Here is a 21,087-nt window from a genome sequence, read left to right as displayed (position 1 = left end):
AGCGTGAATTCTGTCACCTCAGGGATTCATAACATCTCAAGAACAAGTCCTGAACACCTAGTGACTTTGCAAGGATTAACTACCTAACACCCATACCACCTATTGCAGTTGTGGGAACTGAGTTGTTTAAGGTCTTCACCTCCACAGATGTTGATGATTCGCTGGTTTAGTAAAGTTACCCATTCAGCTATACTCTTCTCTGGTCTTCTTCTCCCATCACCTGCTCCACTGCCTATTTCTATCCCTACTTAAAACCACCAGCTGGCACTGTATATGATTATGCCCCAGGGCAGATGATTTTTGTCACCCATATATTGGTGAAGCCCTTCTCCCCCTGGTGTGCCACAGTGGTGTCTCCAGGGCTAAAGTCCTACTCCAGCCACCATGACACCAATATTGGAACAACAAGACCCAACCTTCCGTAGAAATAATATCTGTAAGCTTTCGCTAGTATGAAGTATGGTGAGCCACTTATATAACCATACCCCCAATCCTCTTCTACTACTACTTCCTAATTTGCTATTTCGAATCATTGTTCTCCTAAAGACATCCTACACACAGATACATCTGAACTTCCGTAGTAGATACAATATTATTAAGAAAGGGCTGCTGTAGTCACTGTGTAGGTGTAGAATGCATATAGTTGACACCCAGAGAAGAAGTAGATAACCTTAATATGGCCACTTCAATCATTTTTGACCTCATGACCTGGAGCTATTTTGCAAACAATTTCCCAGGGAGCATAGCCTGGCCTATAGACTCTCTACACCAGCTGGTAGTCTCCACACAGTGAAATAATACTCCCCAAGAGCTATATCAAGGGCTTCTCATGTAGCAAGCCAATACCCTGCCGTGTACTGATGAGGACCAAGAACCCAGCTGTCTACTGATGGGTGTCTCTTTCTAGCTTTGCTAAAATCTTTAGTTATTTAAGGTGGTTTCATGGGTTGAACATAGACTTATAGGGTATCGCGAATGATACAGTATCTTCGCTAACTGCTAAATATGTCATCCAATGATCAAGAATACGTAAAATGATATTTATACCTGCTTTAAGTGAAAGGTTCAGTTGTGTTGGCCACAGTACTTTCAATAAGTTCCCCCTAAAGTCTTGTGAATAGAACGTCAGTCATAGAGACATAGTAAAAATGTAAAATGTTTGGATTATTTTCGATGTTTGCACAATCCAAGTCAAGGAAATATCATGAACTTTTGATGACATGTGGGCAAAAGCATGAAGCACTAGCCTAAAAGGCATAAGCAGGCATCTGGATGGTGGCCACTAGTTAAGCATAATTTTCTACGAGGTAGACCCTGATAGGTAGGGTTATGAGCTGGTTAAACTAGGCAGCACATGACAGCTATTATTTGGACATAAAAGCATTAGAGATGATCGAACAGGGCCGAGGTTCGGGTTTGTACGAACCTGAACCACGGCCCTGTTCGATCATCTCTACTGTACATATCCAATCCATTCGTAGTAATTGGATGTAAATTCTCTTTCTATGGTTTCCAAGAGAATATGATTTATCTATCCTTAGGATAAGCTATCAATACCAGATCAGTAGGGATCCAACTCCCAGCATCCCCCACGATGATGATGCCCGGAGTCGGACCCTCAATGGTCTGATATGTGAAGTCTAGAGATGAGCGAACCTGGAGCATGCTAGAGTCGATCCGAACCCAAACTTTCGGCATTTGATTAGCGGTGGCTGCTGAACTTGGATAAAGCCCTAAGGCTATGTGGAAAACATGGATATAGTCATTGGCTGTATCCATGTTTTCCAGACAACCTTAGAGCTTTATCCAAGCTCTGCAGCCCTTGCTAATCAAATACCGAACGATCGGGTTCGAGTCGATCCCGGTTCGCTCATCTCTAGTGAAGTCCCGAATGATCCCGCTAACATCTTTAGGCTGGGTTCACACGCTGTAACTGTGCGGCTGTATTTTTTATGCGGCTGTAAATGTGCGGGTGAAACTCCGGCCGTGGGAAAAAATAGACATGCGGCTCAAAACATACGGTCATTTACTTGGAAATCTGGTTCAACTAAAAATAACAAATAAAATGTTAAGAAAGTGATGGAAACACCTCTGGATGCATCTGGGAAAGCAGGGAACACAGTTTACATGAATCGCTATTACCGGGGTTTGCGATCCTCTGCACTATAGCCGATGTGTCTCATGGTTAATATATTGAATTAATAAAACACATTTTCTGTCTAATAAAGTCCCTTTTATTGTTCAATAATTAAATGTAAACGATTCCATCATTTTGCAATTAAATATACTGTTAAAATATATATATATAAATAAATGTATATTTATATATATATTTATTTTCTGACAGTATATTTAATTGCACAATGATGGATTCGTTAGAATTAAATTATTGACCAACGAAACTGAATTTATTTAAACGAAAATTTGTTTTCTTAATTAAATATTAATTAGTACAGGAAACTCCATAAGCCGGTAATTCATATGCCGGCAATAGAGCATTCTGTACTAATCATCACTTAACTTTAATGAAAACATCAAATGTTTCTTCTAATTATGTTATGACAATAGCATTATTAGAAGAAACATTTAGAATTATATGTGCGCTCAGCTGATTGGCTGATCGGCTGAGCGCACATATAATTAGCCGGTCCGCAGTACAGTGACTTCATTGTGCTGCGGACCAGTGAAGAGACAACATCGGGGTGAGTATAGAGCTCTCCCCACCCCCTCCCCAGCACTGCACCCCTCCCAGCAAGGAAGGGGGGGTCACTTAACCCCTTCCTTGCTGGGATGGGTGCAGTCTGACATCAGTCTGGCCCCCAGGGGGTTAAGGGGGATGCAATACATCCTCCCTTAACCCCTTGGGGGTCAGACTGTAAGCAGCGATCTGTAAAGATGCTGCATACTGTAAGGAGCACAACACCGCTCACAATGATGGGTGTTGTGCTCCTGTTTGTGTGTTTTTTGTGTGTTTCTCCCTTTTTGTTTTTCAGATATCGGTATCCTGGGGATTACGTCGGATTCCGTGGACTACGTCGATGACCAGCGTTTTTTTAATGTTTTTTTTAATAAAATGGTCAATGAGGGGTGTGGGGGTGTTTTTATTTGAATAAAAAAATTTGTAAACTTGTGTCTTGTCTTTATTTCTTTACTTTATAGACTTAGTAGTGGAAGCCGTCTAATAGACGGAATCCATTACTAAGTCGGGGCCTAGTGTTAGCCGGTATAAAATGGCTAACACTAACCCCCTATTATTACCCCAGTACCCAATGCCACCAGGGGTACTGGGAAGAGCCGGGTGCCAGTGGTCCCGGAGCGTCAAAATTGGCGCTCCTGGACCGGGCGGCAGCAGGCTGGTAAGATTTAGGCTGGGGAGGGCCTAAACCAATGGCTCTTCCCACCCTGGTGTTACCAGGCTGCTGTCGTTTGGTTTTTAACCCGGCTGGTTATAAAAATAGGGGGGACCCTATGCGTTTTTTTTTAATTATTTATTTATTTTAAAAAAAAAAACGCATAGGGTCCCCCCTATTTTTAGAACCAGCCGGGTTAAAAACCAAGCGACAGCAGCCTGGTAACACCAGGGTGGGAAGAGCCATTGGTTTAGGCCCTCCCCAGCCTAAATCTTACCAGCCTGCTGCCGCCCGGTCCAGGAGCGCCAATTTTGACGCTCCGGGACCACTGGCACCCGGCTCTTCCCAGTACCCCTGGTGGCATTGGGTACTGGGGTAATAATGGGGGGTTAGTGTTAGCCATTTTATACCGGCTAACACTAGGCCCCGACTTAGTAATGGATTCCGTCTATTAGACGGCTTCCACTACTAAGTCTATAAAGTAAAGAAATAAAGACAAGACACAAGTTTACAAATTTTTTTATTCAAATAAAAACACCCCCACACCCCTCATTGACCATTTTATTAAAAAAAACATTAAAAAAACGCTGGTCATCGACGTAGTCCATGGAATCCGACGTAATCCCCAGGATACCGATATCTGAAAAACAAAAAGGGAGAAACACACAAAAACACACAAACAGGAGCACAACACCCATCATTGTGAGCGGTGTTGTGCTCCTTACAGTATGCAGCATCTTTACAGATCGCTGCTTACAGTCTGGCCCCCAAGGGGTTAAGGGAGGATGTATTGCATCCCCCTTAACTCCCTGGGGGCCAGACTGATGTCAGACTGCACCCATCCCAGCAAGGAAGGGGTTAAGTGACCCCCCTTCCTTGCTGGGAGGGGTGCAGTGCTGGGGAGGGGGTGGGGAGAGCTCTATACTCACCCCGATGCGTCCTCTTCGCTGGTCCGCAGCACAATGAAGTCAGTGTGCTGCGGACCGGCTTATTATATGTGCGCTCAGCCGAACAGCCAATCAGCTGAGCGCACATATAATTCTAAATGTTTCTTCTAATAATGTTATTGTCACAACATAATTAGAAGAAACATTTGATGTTTTCATTAAAGTAAAGTGATGATTAGTACAGAATGCTCTATTGCCGGCATATGAATTAACGGCTTATGGAGTTTCCTGTACTAATTAATATTTAATTAAGAAAACAAATTTTCGTTTAAATAAATTCAGTTTCGTTGGTCAATAATTTAATTCTAACGAATCCATCATTGTGCAATTAAATATACTGTCAAAAAATAAATATATATATAAATATACATTTATTTATATATATATATATTTTAACAGTATATTTAATTGCAAAATGATGGATTCGTTAGAAATAAATTATTGATCAACGAAAGTGTCTTGATTACAAAGAAAATGTGTTTGATTAATTTAATATATTAACTATTAGAGGCATCGGCATTTGGCATCATTGCCGGCTATTTTTGAAGTACTCCGTACGGACCGCCTGTCAATCCACGGCCGCATATTCAGCCGCAAACAATGGTCTTGTTCATTTTTTACGGGTCCGTTTACGATAGGGCCGTAGATTCATACATAGTGTGCACTGTGCAGCCGTATATCCTATACTTCCAAGCATACACACGAACCACCAAAAATACCGCCGCACAATTACAGCCGCAAATACAGCCGCACTCTTACAACGTGTGAACCGAGCCTTAGGGTTAAAAAAAAAACCTACATTTTATATGGTCTAATAAGCAATTCCTTAGAGTAAATGGAATAATTGCAGAAATTACATCAAAGGGAGCTTAAATCCAATGTAGATTTATTTCACGAGCATTTACAATTTCCATGGTTGCACCTCAGGATCAGTGAGAGACATAGGCATTATGAGCGGTTGTTAAGGAAACGGGGGGCTTGCTTGTGTAGGGAATCTTCACAAAAGTAGATGTTTATTTTAGAAGTATCTTAGCAGACTAAATGTAAAAGTCACCAACATGTGGTAAGCCTCTGGGGCCCATTCATGGTTACCATAAGGACCCTAGAAGCCTAAAATGTGTTTGTTTCCTGTGTCCTGAGTGTTGATGTTGTGGAAACTTAATAAAGCAGTTTGACTTTTGATACTATACTGGATATGGCTGCTGGGTTTGATGTATTTCCTGAATCTTGAAGAGAAAGGTTGGACATAATGGGTTTTCAGTGCCGGAACTAGAGATGGGCACAACTCGAGCATGCTCAAGTCTCATGTGAATACCAGTGGCTGAAGAAGTGGGATGCAGCCCTAGGGGGTACAGGAAAACAGGGATCCAACCTATGGCCTATTTAGCCATGTTTTCCAGGACTTTCAAGGGCTGCATCCAACTTCTTCAGCCAGTTTTCAAATGGCAAAAGATCGGACTCAAGCATGATCCAGTCATGCTTAGCTCTAGCCGTACCCTATTGTTCTCGGAGGAATACGCCGACCCAAGGGTTGTCTGATTACAGTTTACCATCTCCATAAGGAACCTATGATCATTTGGCCTACAGTTATTGAAAATGTATGGTTATCTTAAGACTGGCCATACATATTAGAGCTGACAGCTATCTCTCCCAATCCTACCACAAATATACATACTTGACATGCATCTAAGCCCAACGGGGAGGAAGAAGAAAACCACTTCCAGATACCTCTGTTATCTGTTAGCAGCCTAACTCCCTTGGGCACCTGTTGTTGGGGAGAGTCGGGAGGCCTTCATTCACAATCTGAATTTGGCCGCCATTTATCTAATGTACATGGTCAGCTTTAGCTTGCTTCCTTTAGGCTAGGGCTACACCGCCACATGTGTTGTGCAAACCTACAAGTTGCACACAACTTGCATTAAAGTCACATGCAACTTGTAACCGGAAAAAAACATTGGAGGCAATGTTGCAGTGATCATGTCACATGACCAAAATCCCGGTGTATTAGCAGACTAATCTTAGCGGACTCTAGAAATTTTTTTGTCTTCAATACATCGCAACATAGATCATCTGATTGAAAACAGGCGGCGGCACTTTAAAGCAGCCATCTGTTACATCAGCAGACGACACGTTTTTGCATTCGGGATGTGTCGTGTTACTTATAACACCCAGCAAAAGTTCACTATACGTGCAATAAACACCCCCAATGCCGAAAACTGTAAAAAAAAAAAATCCAGCCTTCGTCATTTAAGAAGAGTCTGAAATCTTTGTTTCTTTTGCACCAGTGAAGCACAAAGTGAAAAAAACAAGCTGCGGGGAATAAAAGAGCAAGTCTCGGCTCCACAGACAGCGAGGAGCAGGACCGCTGAGCCAGCAGAAAGAGCTCATTTTAATCTTTTATGGCCCACTGCAAATAAACTTTAGCAGATTCATTTTATGCGCGTAATACTCCAAATGAACAAGCTCCCTATTATTCTTCCCGGCCCTTCACTTCTTAGAAGCCTAAACCTATTCACTCCTATAACTCAATAGGTGAACTTCATAACTTTAGTATTTAAAGATACTGTAGATAGGGTACAATTATTTTTCTTGCCAAGATTTTTTTTTTTTTTTTTTTTTTACTTCATCTCACATAGACCCATTCCAAAAATATACAGATCATGTTGCCAATTTTTTTTTACTGTCTATTTATTTATTTGGTGTCAGCCCAATAGGTCTAATAAAAGCATAAAAAAGTAAAGAAATTTATGAACAGAAAAAAAAAATCGCTATGAGTACTGTATTCCCCAAAGGCCTATTTTGAGAATCCAACACTGGTCACCATTGCAAATACTTAGTAACACAATGGAGGGTTTATCAAAGAGCGCCCCTGTTGTACGCTAATGAAAAGTGGCAGCTGTGCGCCAGCCGTATAATGTTTCGGATCCGCATCTCTTGACCAGAACAGAGAAATGTAACAAAAAGGATCCTTAACTCTGGAGGACCGGTCAGGTATTACATAGATGTAATGCTTTAATTAAAAGCAAAAAGTTTGCGGGCACTCACCACTTTCTGTGCACATTCTTTATTCCGCGTATAGTAAACAACAAAATCGACAGGTAAAATTCATATCAGGCGTGGACGCCAAACACTCGTCTGCACCTGATATGAATTTTACCTGAAGATTTTGTTGTTTACTATACGTGGAATAAAGACTGTGCACGGAAAGTGGTGAGTGCCCGCAATCTTTTTTCTTTTAATTTAAGTTTTGAGTATGTATTACCAAGTGGTCTCACATGAGAAGCACCTCATCGTTGCACAGATTCACACAGTCCTGTCCTGCACCCGTGACTCGAAGCCTTCAAACTAGGCAGTGCTGGTGAACTTGTTCTGACATAGATGTAATGCTTACTTTCTCCTGTAGTGGTGCTGTAGGGAAACTGATCACATAACAGATTACAGCTGATCACTGGAGGTCATCACTTGTGATAAATTTAATCTCAACAGACTCATCTATAGAATAAGCAAAGAGCAGTCTTTTCTATTGCAATTTCTAAAAAGCAAAGGATCTCCTTCTCAAGTGGAATAGAAAAATGCATCTAGATCTAATTCACCTACAATCAACTGACTAGAGGTCATAAATACAGTAGTACATAGGTCTATTTCCCTTCTTGCCTCCAAAAGGTTTGTGTGTTTTGGCATTTTTCCATTTTTGTCTGCTTTGTAGCTTCACTCCACAGCATCACCCCAAGTCTCCTTCATCATTCTGCAGCCATATTTATTATTCCCTAGTCTGTCTCCTTCTCCCTCTGGTAGCTGTAAACACAATCCACAAATAAAATCCCAGTCAAATCTCCTTTTCACCTAGGTCAGCCAAAAATGTAGTCCAGCAGAAGCAGTCTTCTCGGCTTTACTTTACATACAGTAGCTGACAAGCAGGCTAGAAGCTATTTCTATTCTGTAAATAAAGGATCACTACAATGAGAAATGGATAGAAAATCTGGCAGTGACAAAGTTAACTGAGCATGTGTGTCCACCAGTGCTCAGCTCAGTAGGTGGACGTGCACATTGCTATAGACTCTGACCACCAGGTGGAGCCATACTAAATAAGTAAATGAGATAACTGTCAGTGGAATTTTTAAATGTGCAAGTAAATGGCAAATAGCCTATAATATAGGTAAATTATACGGTTGGGACAACCACTGTAACTGGGCAACTGAGTTTTGAGAATGATGTTTCTAATCCAACCAGTTTTTTAAGGGGATTGGTCATCAATTTTTTTTCTTTCAACTCAGTTGGTGTCAGAAAGTTATATAGATTTGTAATTTACTTCTATTAAAAATCTCCAGTCTTCCAGTACATATCCGCTGCTGTATGTCCTGCAGGAAGTGGTGTATTCCCCCCTAGTCTGACACAGTGCTCTCTGCTGCCACCTCTGTCCATGTCAGGAACTGTCCAGAGCAGTAGCAAATCCCCATAGAAAACCTCTCCTGCTCTGGACAGTTCCTGACATGGACAGAGGAGGCAGCAGAGAGCACTGTGTCAGGCTGGAAAGAATACACCACTTTCTGCAGGGTATACAGCAGCTGATAAGTACTGGAAGATTTTTTAAAAGAAGAAATTACAAATCTCTGGCACTTTCTGGTACCAGTTGATTTGAAAGAAAAAATGTTTTGGTGAACAACCCCTTTAAGGTGTAGCTACTGTACATGACAACAATGAATGCTTATAGACATAATGACCATATTGCAACATTGGCCAACAATCTTGGACGTCTTAACATGATGGATGGTGGTTTACTTGTCTGCTGTGTGTCAATCATACGTAAACATGTGAGCCTGAAAGAATAACAGACCCATCCGCTATGTTACCTCTATGCTGTGTACACAGTAGGATACTGGGCTTTTGTGAAAGCGCATATAGAATAAATATTATAAAAGGGATGAATGTCCTAAAATGACATTTATAACAAGGAAATCCAACATTGTCAACCAATGAGCATAAGAATCGGATAAGAGAAAAAATGTAATTTTTTTTCTGTACATGGGCGAATTGGCTTGGTTGGTGTATGCACTGGAAACATAGTCATTGGATCCAATGTGAACAGCCCCTTAGATTAATCAAATCTATTATATTGCATGTATTTTTTCCTTTTCTTGCTGCCCATGGTATTCTTCAAGATCTTCTCGAACATCAAAGCTCAAAGCAATCAATGCTGATCCTGTTACCTAGTTACCTAGATTGAAAAAACGAAACACTGACCCGTCAAGTTCGACCTTTCTAGGACCTAATCAACTTTGACTCCCAGCGGCTGGAGATACAGTTATAGGCTATGTTCACACTACGTAAAACTACGGCCGTAGTGCAAACCGCGAATATACGCACGTAGTTTTGAGGTTGATGCGTTCGCTTGAAAGTATACGATATACGGCCGCACAGTGCACACTACGTATGAGCTTACAGCCAGATCGTATACGGCGCCGTGAAAAATGAACAAGACCATTGTTTGAGGACGGAAAAGTTCCAACTCACGGCCATGGATTTCCTTGCGGTCCCGTACGGAGTACTTATTTCAGCCAAATAGAACATGATTTTTAGATCCGAAAGGTTCTGTGTGTTTTATTGGGCTGGGCGAAGTTTTCCAAGTAAATGACCTGCCTCAGATCGCTTCGAAACAAGCTAGGGAAGCATAACTGTACTACGGGCGTATGTTCGCGGTTCGCCCGCATGTTCGCAATCCGGCCGCATGTCTATTTTTCCCACGGCCGTACTTTCCGCCGCACATGTACGGCTGCGTACGAACTACGGCCGGACTCATACGTAGTGTGAACATAGCCATAGGCTGTATCCATGGTTTCTTGGCAGCCCAGGGTGGCATCCAACTTCTCGGGAGTCAAATGCCAGACGTTCGGGTTCGGAGAACATTGCCGAACCCGAACTGTTTACCCAGTCCACTCAACACTAACCAAGTGAAAAAATTTGGGGTAGGTTAGGGCCCTATTCCACCGGACGATTATCGTTCAGATTATCGTTAAATCGTTCGAATCTAAATGATAATCGTTCGGTTAAAATGCAGTTAACGATTAACGACCGAACGAGAAATCGTTGATCGCTTTATAAGACCGGGACCTATTTTTATTGTTGCTCGTTCGCAAAACGTCCACATTGAATAAGATGTCGTTCGGTAGTTCGCAGTAGATACGAACGCAATAGCGAAGAAAAAACTATTGCAAATGGAGAGACATTACCCCCGATAGTCCTTTATAATTGTGTCTCACATTTCAAGGCTTTTATAAGTTGAACATAGAGGGAAAAAAGGTGCCCATACACTTCATACTAAAGTCAGCCAAGTTTCTGTTATTGGAAGAGTATATGGGGGACTCCTGATTTTCCACCAACAAATGATGGGTTGGGCGTGATGGATTCTCACTGCTGGTCCGAGGGTCGGCGGTGACAGGGATGTCTGGCTGTGGCTTATCCCTTCCCATATGAACATGAACGCTTAGCAGTGCCGAACGGTCATGAATACGTAGAGGATGGGGGAGATAACAGTTATTGAAGATGTATAGACTCCTAAAGAAAGACACTACAGAGAACGTATTCTTACCTAATTTTTAGTTAGGGTGGGACGTTCCAGAGTTTTAAGGTCCCATTACACACCGGCAGCCATCAATATAACGTGTATGGAGCCATCTTGAACAACCACCGACAGATGATGTTGGTGGTGGCAGTGGTTGGCCATGACAAAAAATTACGGCCAACCTCTTTGTTTAGGAAGAGATAAGCCGCAGCGAGAACCCCTCCCCATAGAGAATACAGGAATTCTCAGCCGCGCTGAACGTCCCTGTGTATGGAGATAACAGGTGGTGGGCAGGGGACATAACCGATGGTAGAATTATCTTTGGTTATTGAAGATATATGGCCAGCTTTAGTGCTCTACTGCAACCGCAAAGAACCCTTTCCTATACCGACATTTTTTCCTTCCTATCCTTCCCTTACGTCCCAATTTCCCCTCCATAATAACAATAAAGCAGAAAACGCCATCCTATACTATTCCTTCTGATGTTCAAATTGATGGAAATACTATTAAAACGTTATTCACAGGATCCGACGCCAAAGCAAACACTGCCGGCTGCTGCCTCTATGTCTTCGACTTCAAATCCATTTCAGCCATCCAAATCATTCAAGTAATGAAGTCATAAAGCGTTCAGGCGCTAGGTGCTCCCTCTCCATAAGCCGCATGAAAATCCACTTATCCCAAAAGCGGCCATTTACAGAAATGAGGAACAAGATGGCCACCGGCTTTACCTATCTACATCTCCTAAAATTAGGCCAAGAATTATTATACAGCGAAACGCGTCGTATATATGTATATATATATGGAAAAGATGACATCATTACGGTTCCATCCGGGGGTTAATCTGTTGGTTACAATACTCGCCGCCATCCATCAGCCTACACACAATGACACAATGGCTTTCTGTCTAGTTTCCCCCATGGTAGCTGTCTCTTCTCTCCCAAAGTCTTCTCTCTGTCGGCTTTCCGACTAAATTCCACCTAGCAGGCACAGGGTAATGAGATCACAGCGGTGCGGAGAAGTCATCTGGCTTTATTTTGCCTCGTGCTTCAATCTTCAAGCGCTTCTCATTTTCCGAGGATCTGCATAACTCGCTGGATATGGATTCATTTGATAAAGGAGGAACTTACAAAAGAGCAGGATGAAAGGATTGCATATTAAAAGTGACACCATGAAGGGCTGCAGACCGGCAGCTGGTGGCGCCTTATTTATTCCCAGACGTGTTTACCCCGATGCTGATGTATTAATACGGCATATTATTAGGAGAGTATTAGCAGGCGTACATGTGTACTGGGATAGGAGCACTGGGAGTAAAGAGAAACCATTACACCCAGTGCATCCATCTGTAGTACAGTACCAACAGGAGTGAGTATGGAGGATACCATGCTGAGGGGGAGCAGGAAAGGGGAGAGCATGTATCCGCATCTCAGGTGTTGTTAGGTTATAGGACACGTTAAATGCAATAAGTAAGAAAAGTGCTGAGTGTGGAAAGTTATATATATATATATATATATATATATATATATATATGAATAGTGAGACGTCTACATATGCATAGGTATAAACATTCACAGACATATATACACACATGCACAGACACATACTGTATATGCACACAACCACGAGAAATACACACCTACATGTCTATAGACATACATACTTGAACAGACTCACATACATGCAAATACACATATGTATACATGTACATACATAGCACTAGAATACACACATGTACATTCATAAACATATACATACATGCCTGTATACAGACACCCACACATACATACATATATACATGATTACACACGCACAGACACACATGCATGCACTTACACAAATACACACACGTACAAACATGTACACACAAACATATACATACATGCCTGTATATAGACACCCACACATGCATACATACATACATTCACATGCATACATATATACATGATATACACATGCACAGACACACATGCATGCACTTACACAAATACACACACATACATACACATACAAATAATGTACACACAAACATATACATACATGCCTGTATACAGACACCCACACATGCATACATACATTCACATGCATACATATATACATGATATACACATGCACAGACACACATGTGTGCACTTACACGAATACACATACATAGCATAAACATACAGACATGTATACACAAACACATACATACATGCCTGTATACAGACACCCACACATACACATGCATACATATATACACACATACACATGCATACATATATACACACACATACAAATGCATATATATACATGACTACACACGCACAGACACACACACATGCACTAACACAAACACACACACATACATAGAACACATGTATATTCATGTACAAATGTCTATGCATGCACATACATACATACATACATGACTACACATGCAAAGACACACATGCATAAACTTACACATACACACTGATGGCACACACATACATGCACCTACACAGACATACATATATAAATACATAAATATGCATGCCAACACAGTGGCGTACACAAACACACCTATGTACACACACACACAGATGCCCTTATCTATAGACACATTCACATACATGCACAGATACCGACATACACACACACACACACACACTGATATGCATAGATACAAACCTGTAGTCACATCACATACATACAGAAACTTACATGTATACACACACGTTCGCACACACACAGATATATCTATATCTATAGACACACACCTATGGCCACTCACATGTAGGCAAACATCCATATACATAAATACGCACAGTTACACATATGTATATACACACACATACTTGAAACAATTCCTCTCGTACAGCAAAGTCTTATAAATCCTGGCACTTGGTACAACAAAGATGAAGTGAGGGTCTCATGTAATTATAAGTCTGTCACTAACAAAGATCAGAAGAGTCCGGGCCATAAAGAAGAATGGCGGGGGTGTACACTGATGGGGATGGAGAGACAAAGCAAACAAGTGGATCCTTCTGCAAATCAAGTCTAACTTTACTAGAGTACAATGGAGCAGACAGAAGTTGGTTTATCTTGGACATATCAGTCTGGGGCTACACGGTGCCTATGGCAGCACAACGTCCAGATCACAACAGTGCAAATCATTCTGGTAAATGTGGTAATTTTGTACCTTGTGGGGTAATAGAAACACAATGCCCGGTTCTATGTGATCACATTTACTACTGACTGCAGCAACACAGTATTGTATGTGCCGCCCTACACCCAGCTACATCGGAAAAGACTGAGATAGGCTGGAAAGTTAGAAGAAGAGGAAGAACAACAATGACGGAAATCATCAATGTGCATAGAGAATCCTATCTATTATCTATCTCCTAATTATCTATCCATCTATCTATCTCCTATCAATCTATTGTCTATCTTTTATCTATCTCCTATCTATCTATCTATCTATCTATCTATCTATCTATCTATCTATCTATCTATCTATTACCTATCTTTATATCATCTATCTATCTCCTATCTATCTATCTATCTATCTATCTATCTATCTATCTATCTATCTACTATCTATCATCTATTTTCTATCTATCTATCTATCTATCAATCTATTGTCTATCTTTTATCTATCTCCTATCTATCTATGTATCTATCTATTTACCTACCTATTATCTATCTATCTATCTATCTATCTACCTATGTATTATCTATCTACCTATCTATTAATTACCTATCTTTATATCATCTATCTATCTACCTATCTATCTCCTATTTATCATCTATTTTCTATCTATCTATTTTCTATCTATCTATTTTCTATCTATCTATCTATCTATCTATCTATCTATCTATCTATCTTATATAAATCTAACATCGCACCCACATCTGTATCCCAGCACCATAGAATCCGGTGGATGATATTATAGCAGTATGAGATGCAGTAGTGAGGTGTGAGCACAGTGTGAGGGGTCGCAGGCAGGCAGGCAGGCAGGCAGGCAGCAGGGAGGCACTGTCTGCTTTCTGGTTATACATTAAGTCTGGGTGCATGGCTACATTCCAGACAGTCTGAACCTCTACGGATCACTCTGTCGGCATTCAGGTGTCTCCAACATAGTGGGTGATGGAAGGGGGTGGGGGAGGCAGACGGTAACACTAAACAGACAAAGAAAGAAGGAGGAGGGGGGCAGAATATATGGATTTAATTCATCATTCTCTTTTTTTTTAAGTGAGTTCTATTCTGTTTCGCTGCTAATCCCCCCTATGGATACGATTCTATATCTGATCATTCTATACGCACTGTTCTATATGGGTGTAATACACAGGCAAACTCTCCCGCTTTCTGTCTTCTCTCCCCTGCTATCTCTTGTCCACAGGTCTTACAGTTTCCATCCATAGCTTAATGCAACCACTCCCTATATTACATCATGTTCTCAGCCCATCAGCCCCAAGCCCTGCTAAGGTTATACATTGTAGCCGCTGGAACAAGCCTAATATTCCGGTGAACACAATAAGTTCATATTTTTTGCACCCATTGGCGGCAAACAGGATCCGACACAACGTACTTTTAGCCAAAAAAAAAAATTAAAATTAACTCTTCAATCCCTGATCACCTCAACCTGTCACTTACAAAAACTGTTCACATATAGTTTATTCAAATGGCCCGGAATGGTCTTATATAAAACAACATCCCATGTGTCTTCTATGTACAATGCAAAGTCATCGCCATAGGGTGAACAAGCAAGAAACTCATTGTGGCTGCACTATGTACACACAACTTGTATCCCAATGTATATTAACAATGTATTACAATGTAGTATATAGTATATCACAATGTTTTATAGTATATCGCAATTATTACAATGTATTATACAGTATATCGCAATGTATTACAATGTAAGATGGTATATCACAATGTATGATAGTATATCGCAATGTATTACAATGTATTATATAGTATATCACAATGTTTTATAGTATATCGCAATGTATAACAATGTATTATACAGTATATCACAATGTTTTATAGTGTATCACAATGTATTATACAGTATATCACAATGTTTTATAGTGTATCACAATGTATTACAATGTATTATACAGTATATCACAATGTTTTATAGTATATCGCAATGTATTACAATGTGTTATACAGTATATCACAATGTTTTATAGTGTATCACAATGTATTATACAGTATATCACAATGTTTTATAGTGTATCACAATGTATTACAATGTATTATACAGTATATCACAATGTTTTATAGTATATCGCAATGTATTATACAGTATATCACAATGTTTTATAGTGTATCACAATGTATTACAATGTATTGTATAGTATATCACAATGTTTTATAGTATATCGCAATGTATCAAAATGTATTATAGTATATCACAATGTTTCATAGTATATCACAATGTATGATAGTATATCACAATGTATTACACTGTATCACAACATATCCCACGGCATCACAATGTATTATACTATATCACAATGTATTACAATATATTGTACTATATCACAATATATTGTAGTATATCACAATGTATTATAGTATCTCACTGTATCACAATTATAGTATATTACAATGTAGAACAATATATTATAGTATCTCACACTGTATCACAATGTACTATAGTATCTCACACTGTATCACAATGTACTATAGTATATCACACTGTATCACAATGTACTATAGTATATCACACTGTATCACAATGTACTATAGTATATCACACTGTATTACAACGTATCACACCGTACCATCAGCTACACTCCTGATTGTTATAGACAACTAATTCCAAGCGTAAAAACTTAAAGGCAATAACAAAACATAAAGAAATCTAGTAAGTATAATGCATGGTAGGGACCTACTATATGAATGGGACGTACTAGTGCACTCATTGAAAGATATTGCAGTCAGTTCATGCTGCTAGGAATACAATAATGGTAATAGTGATATATACTATAGCAGAGGTAGGGAACCTTGGCTCTCCAGCGGTTGCAAAACTACAACTCCCATCATGCTTGGACAGCCAAAGCTAAAGCTTTGGCTGTCCAGGCATGATGGGAGTTGTAGTTTTGCAACCGCTGGAGAGCCAAGGTTCCCTACCTCTGTTCTATAGATATAAGGTGATTCTTATTTTCTCTATAATAAGTTAACGCAACACGGTTTCATCGATTTCGCCCATTGAAACCTTCACTCTATTGCAACGGGTACGACTCACATTTGGCTACAACAAAATCGAGCTCTTTGCACTAAATCCCCAATCTACTTAAAGGAGGGTTCACTTACGGTGTATTCCGTCCTGACGGGATCTTTCAGGCATTCCAGCATTAGGCAAAGAGCAGGGATCTGGCGGCGGCGGAGACTGAGATTGTGCATCTCGGAGAACTGCAGACCTTACATGAACTGGAGGGTTTTTTTTTCTCTGTCTTCTGAAAAGGCAGCAGCAGGAGAGGAGGATGTGGTCACATGACCCGCAGCGGGCCTGACCATTGGCTGCACTCGCAGACACAACGCCAGCAGGATTGGCCAAGTTAAAAACTCGGTGCCTCAGGGGATCCTCCTATTAAAGATTCCTTTTTTTTTTTTTTCTCTATGGGTTGAAGAATGACTGGAGGAATTTTCTCATTGTAGAAGTTCCACTTGGCTCAGGGAATCACAACAGTTTAATGTCTGGCGCTGTGCGAGAGAAGGCGATAAAGAAGAAGAAGAGGAGGAGGAAGAAGAAGAAGAAGAGGAAGAAGTAATGTGCATCTGTATAAAGGAGTCCTGATCCATCCCTATCCCCTCACCCACCTGCCATATAGTAGTCTACAAGCCCCATAAACCTGCTTCCCTTCTCCATAAACTTGCCATAGCAGTTGTCTGCCGGCTGATTTACAGCACAGGAAACAATCAGAAGAAAAGGCTTCCCTTAAGATTTGTTGCAGCAATTCTGCCATTGCATCAGTGTTCCCTGCGTGGAGCGACAGCTCATTGACACCTGCCTGCAGAAGGGATATGCTAGGACTGGTGATAAATAGCTGTCACCCATATGTTTACTGGGTGGCTCCTTCTCTCCTGGTATAATACCATAGTGCCCTAGGATGCAGTGCAATAGGATGACAGGGGGTGTTATGGGGTTATGTTATACTAAGCTATATGTATACATAGATGCAGCATTGATATTGCACGGCCTATATCTATAGGGAGACGTTCTACATAGATGACGGATAGAACGTGCTCTACTCTACAGTATATCTATACAACTATGAGGCATACATGTTACTCACAAAACATACATAAACACAATATCTACCTATCTCCTATCTATCTATCTATCTATCTATCCCTATAACTGTTTACATAGATGGAGCATAGAGGTTTGACCACTCTATGGCCATGTTCACATCACGTAAGTTCCGTACTAATCACGGCTTTGTTCCAACAGCCGTGATTGGTACGGAAATTACGTAGTGCTGCAGGCCGAGGGAATCCCGGCCAGAGTGTATACATATGGTATACACTCCGGCCAGGATCCCTAGTGGCGCCGCAAACAACTGACATGTCAGTTTTCTGCAGCCGCTATTTATTGAATAGCGGCCGCAGAAAACCCTGTCAGTGCACACTATGGAGCGAGCGGCTCCGGGCGCACGCTCCTTTGTGTGCAATGGGGAGTTCTGATGCGGGCGCGCACGAGTGTGCCCGCATCAGAACTCAGCGGTGCTAAAGATCATCCGGCCAGCACTGCAGTACCGGCCAGAATGATCTTTTCTGAGACCGGCCGTTCCGTGACCCAGCTGGGTCACAGAACGGCCGGTCTCATACTAAGTATGCACATAGCCTATATCTGTATACATAGATGGAGTATAGAGGTTGCACCACCCCATATATATACAGGGCTGTAGGCAGGATTTCTTTGGCCAGGACAAAGATTAAATGTGCTGCATGAACTCTATAGTTACAACACTTGTGCAAAGGAAGAAATAAAAAACAAAAACAAAAAAAAAACAAAAAACGATTGGCTTGTTGGTCCCAAATCACTGGGGGGGGGGGGACGGGGACAAGAGCCTGTCAGCCCTCCCCCAGCTACTTCTTGCACATAGTTGCTGGTCTTGCTGTGACTTGTATTGTCTTCTCTGTCCTCATCTGACACTGATGGTTCAGCTACACAACAACACACTTCCAGCACTCGGCCCCCTCTTACACTCTTAGGCTTCGTCATGTTTTATTAAGATGTACAGTAACACTTCTGGATCAGAGGGAATTTACTGTGCTTTCCGAAAGAACACCCCCGCTCCTGCCTGGCATTACAACCTGGAATTATAATGGATATTCATTGGGATGTTATATAGCGAGGCTGACAGTATATTGTTACAATAGATTGGAATTGTTTCATATACATATATAAAAAAGATACAAAATATAAAGTTCTGAGTGTATATGTATCCCCCAGCTGTATATGTATTTCCCGCAGCTGTATATGTTTCCCCTCAGCTGTATATGTATCCCCCCCAGCTGTATATGTATCCCCCAGCTGTATATGAACCCCCTCCAGCTTTATATGTATCCCCCCAGCTGTATATGTATCCCCCCCAGCTGTATATGTATCCCCCCAGCTGTATATGTACTCCCCCAGCTGTATATGTATCCCCCCCAGCTGTATATGTATCCCCCCAGCTGTATATGTACCCCCCCAGCTGTATATGTATCCCCCCAGCTGTATGTGTACCCCCCAGCTGTATATGTATCCCCCCAGCTGTATATGTATCCCCCCTAGCTGTATATGTATCCCCCCAGCTGTATATGTATCCCCCCAGCTGTATATGTATCCCCCCAGCTGTATATGTATCCCCACAGCTGTATATGTATCCCCCTAGCTGTATATGTATCCCCCCTAGCTGTATATGTATCTACCAGCTGTATATGTATCTCCCTAACTGTATATGTATCCCCCCTAGCTGTATATGTATCCCCCCAGCTGTATATGTATCCCCCCAGCTGTATATGTATCCCCCCCAGCTGTATATGTATCCCCCCAGCTGTATATGTATCCCCCTCAGCTGTATATGTATCCCCCTCAGCTGTATATGTATCCCCCCAGCTGTATATGTATCCCCCCAGCTGTATATCTACCCCCCAGCTGTATATGTATCCCCCCAGCTGTATATGTATCCCCCTCAGCTGTATATGTACCCCCCCAGCTGTATATGTATCCCCCCCGCTGTATATGTATCCCCCTCAGCTGTATATGTATCCCCCTCAGCTGTATATGTATCCCCCCAGCTGTATATGCATCCCCCCCAGCTGTATATGTACCCCCCCCCCCCCCCCAGTCAGAACAGCACAAAAGGATGAGGGGTGTAGTAGAAGTACAGGAACAGATGAGGGGCAGGGGTGTAGCTAGGAGTCATGGGGCCCCATAGCAAACAACTGCATGAGGCCCCATGAAACTATAAAAACTTGGTAGGTGGGGCAGATTGGGGGAGACTAGGGCAGACGGGGGGGGGGGGGGGGGGGGGGGGGGGTAGCTGGGGCAGACTGGAGCTGATTGGGGGTGACTGGGGAAGACTGAAGCTTTATTACCTTCAGCATCATCCCCCTCATGTGGGCCCCTCAGTACACCACCAGTATAATACAGTGAGGTGTGACTGGTATATAATCCCCTCATGTGGGCCCCTCAGTATACCACCAGTATAATACAGTGAGGTGAGACTGGTATATACTGGTATATAATCCCCTCCCCTCATGTGGACCCCTCAGTATACCACCAGTATAATACAGTGAGGTGTGACTGGTATATACTGGTATATAATCTCCTCATGTGGGCCCCTCAGTATACCACCAGTATAATACAGTGAGGTGAGACTGGTATATACTGGTATATAATCCCCTCCCCTCATGTGGACCCCTCAGTATACCACCAGTATAATACAGTGAGGTGTGACTGGTATATACTGGTATATAATCTCCTCATGTGGCCCCTCAGTATACCACCAGAATAATACAGTCAGGTGTGAGACTGGTATATACTGGTATATAATCTCCTCATGTGGCCCCTCAGTATACCACCAGTATAATACAGTCAGGTGTGAGACTGGTATATACTGGTATATAATCTCCTCATGTGGGCCCCTCAGTATACCACCAGTATAATACAGTGAGGTGTGAGACTGCTGGTATATACTGGTATATAATCTCCTCATGTGGCCCCTCAGTATACCACCAGTATAATACAGTGAGGTGTGACTGGTA

General features: G+C 41.7%; 1 long non-coding RNA gene across 1 annotated transcript in view; it reads right to left on the bottom strand.

Annotated features, from left to right (window-relative positions):
- The window catches only part of LOC138790072 (uncharacterized), a 68,342-nt gene extending 50,816 nt beyond the window's left edge, over positions 1-17,526 (bottom strand). The window contains exon 1 of the long non-coding RNA XR_011362835.1: positions 17,143-17,526. This is a non-coding gene — a long non-coding RNA (uncharacterized lncRNA). The remainder of the gene's footprint in view (positions 1-17,142) is intronic.
- Positions 17,527-21,087: the final 3,561 nt, after the last annotated feature.

Source organism: Dendropsophus ebraccatus, chromosome 4 (genome assembly GCF_027789765.1).
Source record: "Dendropsophus ebraccatus isolate aDenEbr1 chromosome 4, aDenEbr1.pat, whole genome shotgun sequence".
In the NCBI taxonomy this organism is placed as follows: Eukaryota; Metazoa; Chordata; class Amphibia; order Anura; family Hylidae; genus Dendropsophus; species Dendropsophus ebraccatus.
This window is presented reverse-complemented; position numbering and strand designations above follow the sequence as displayed.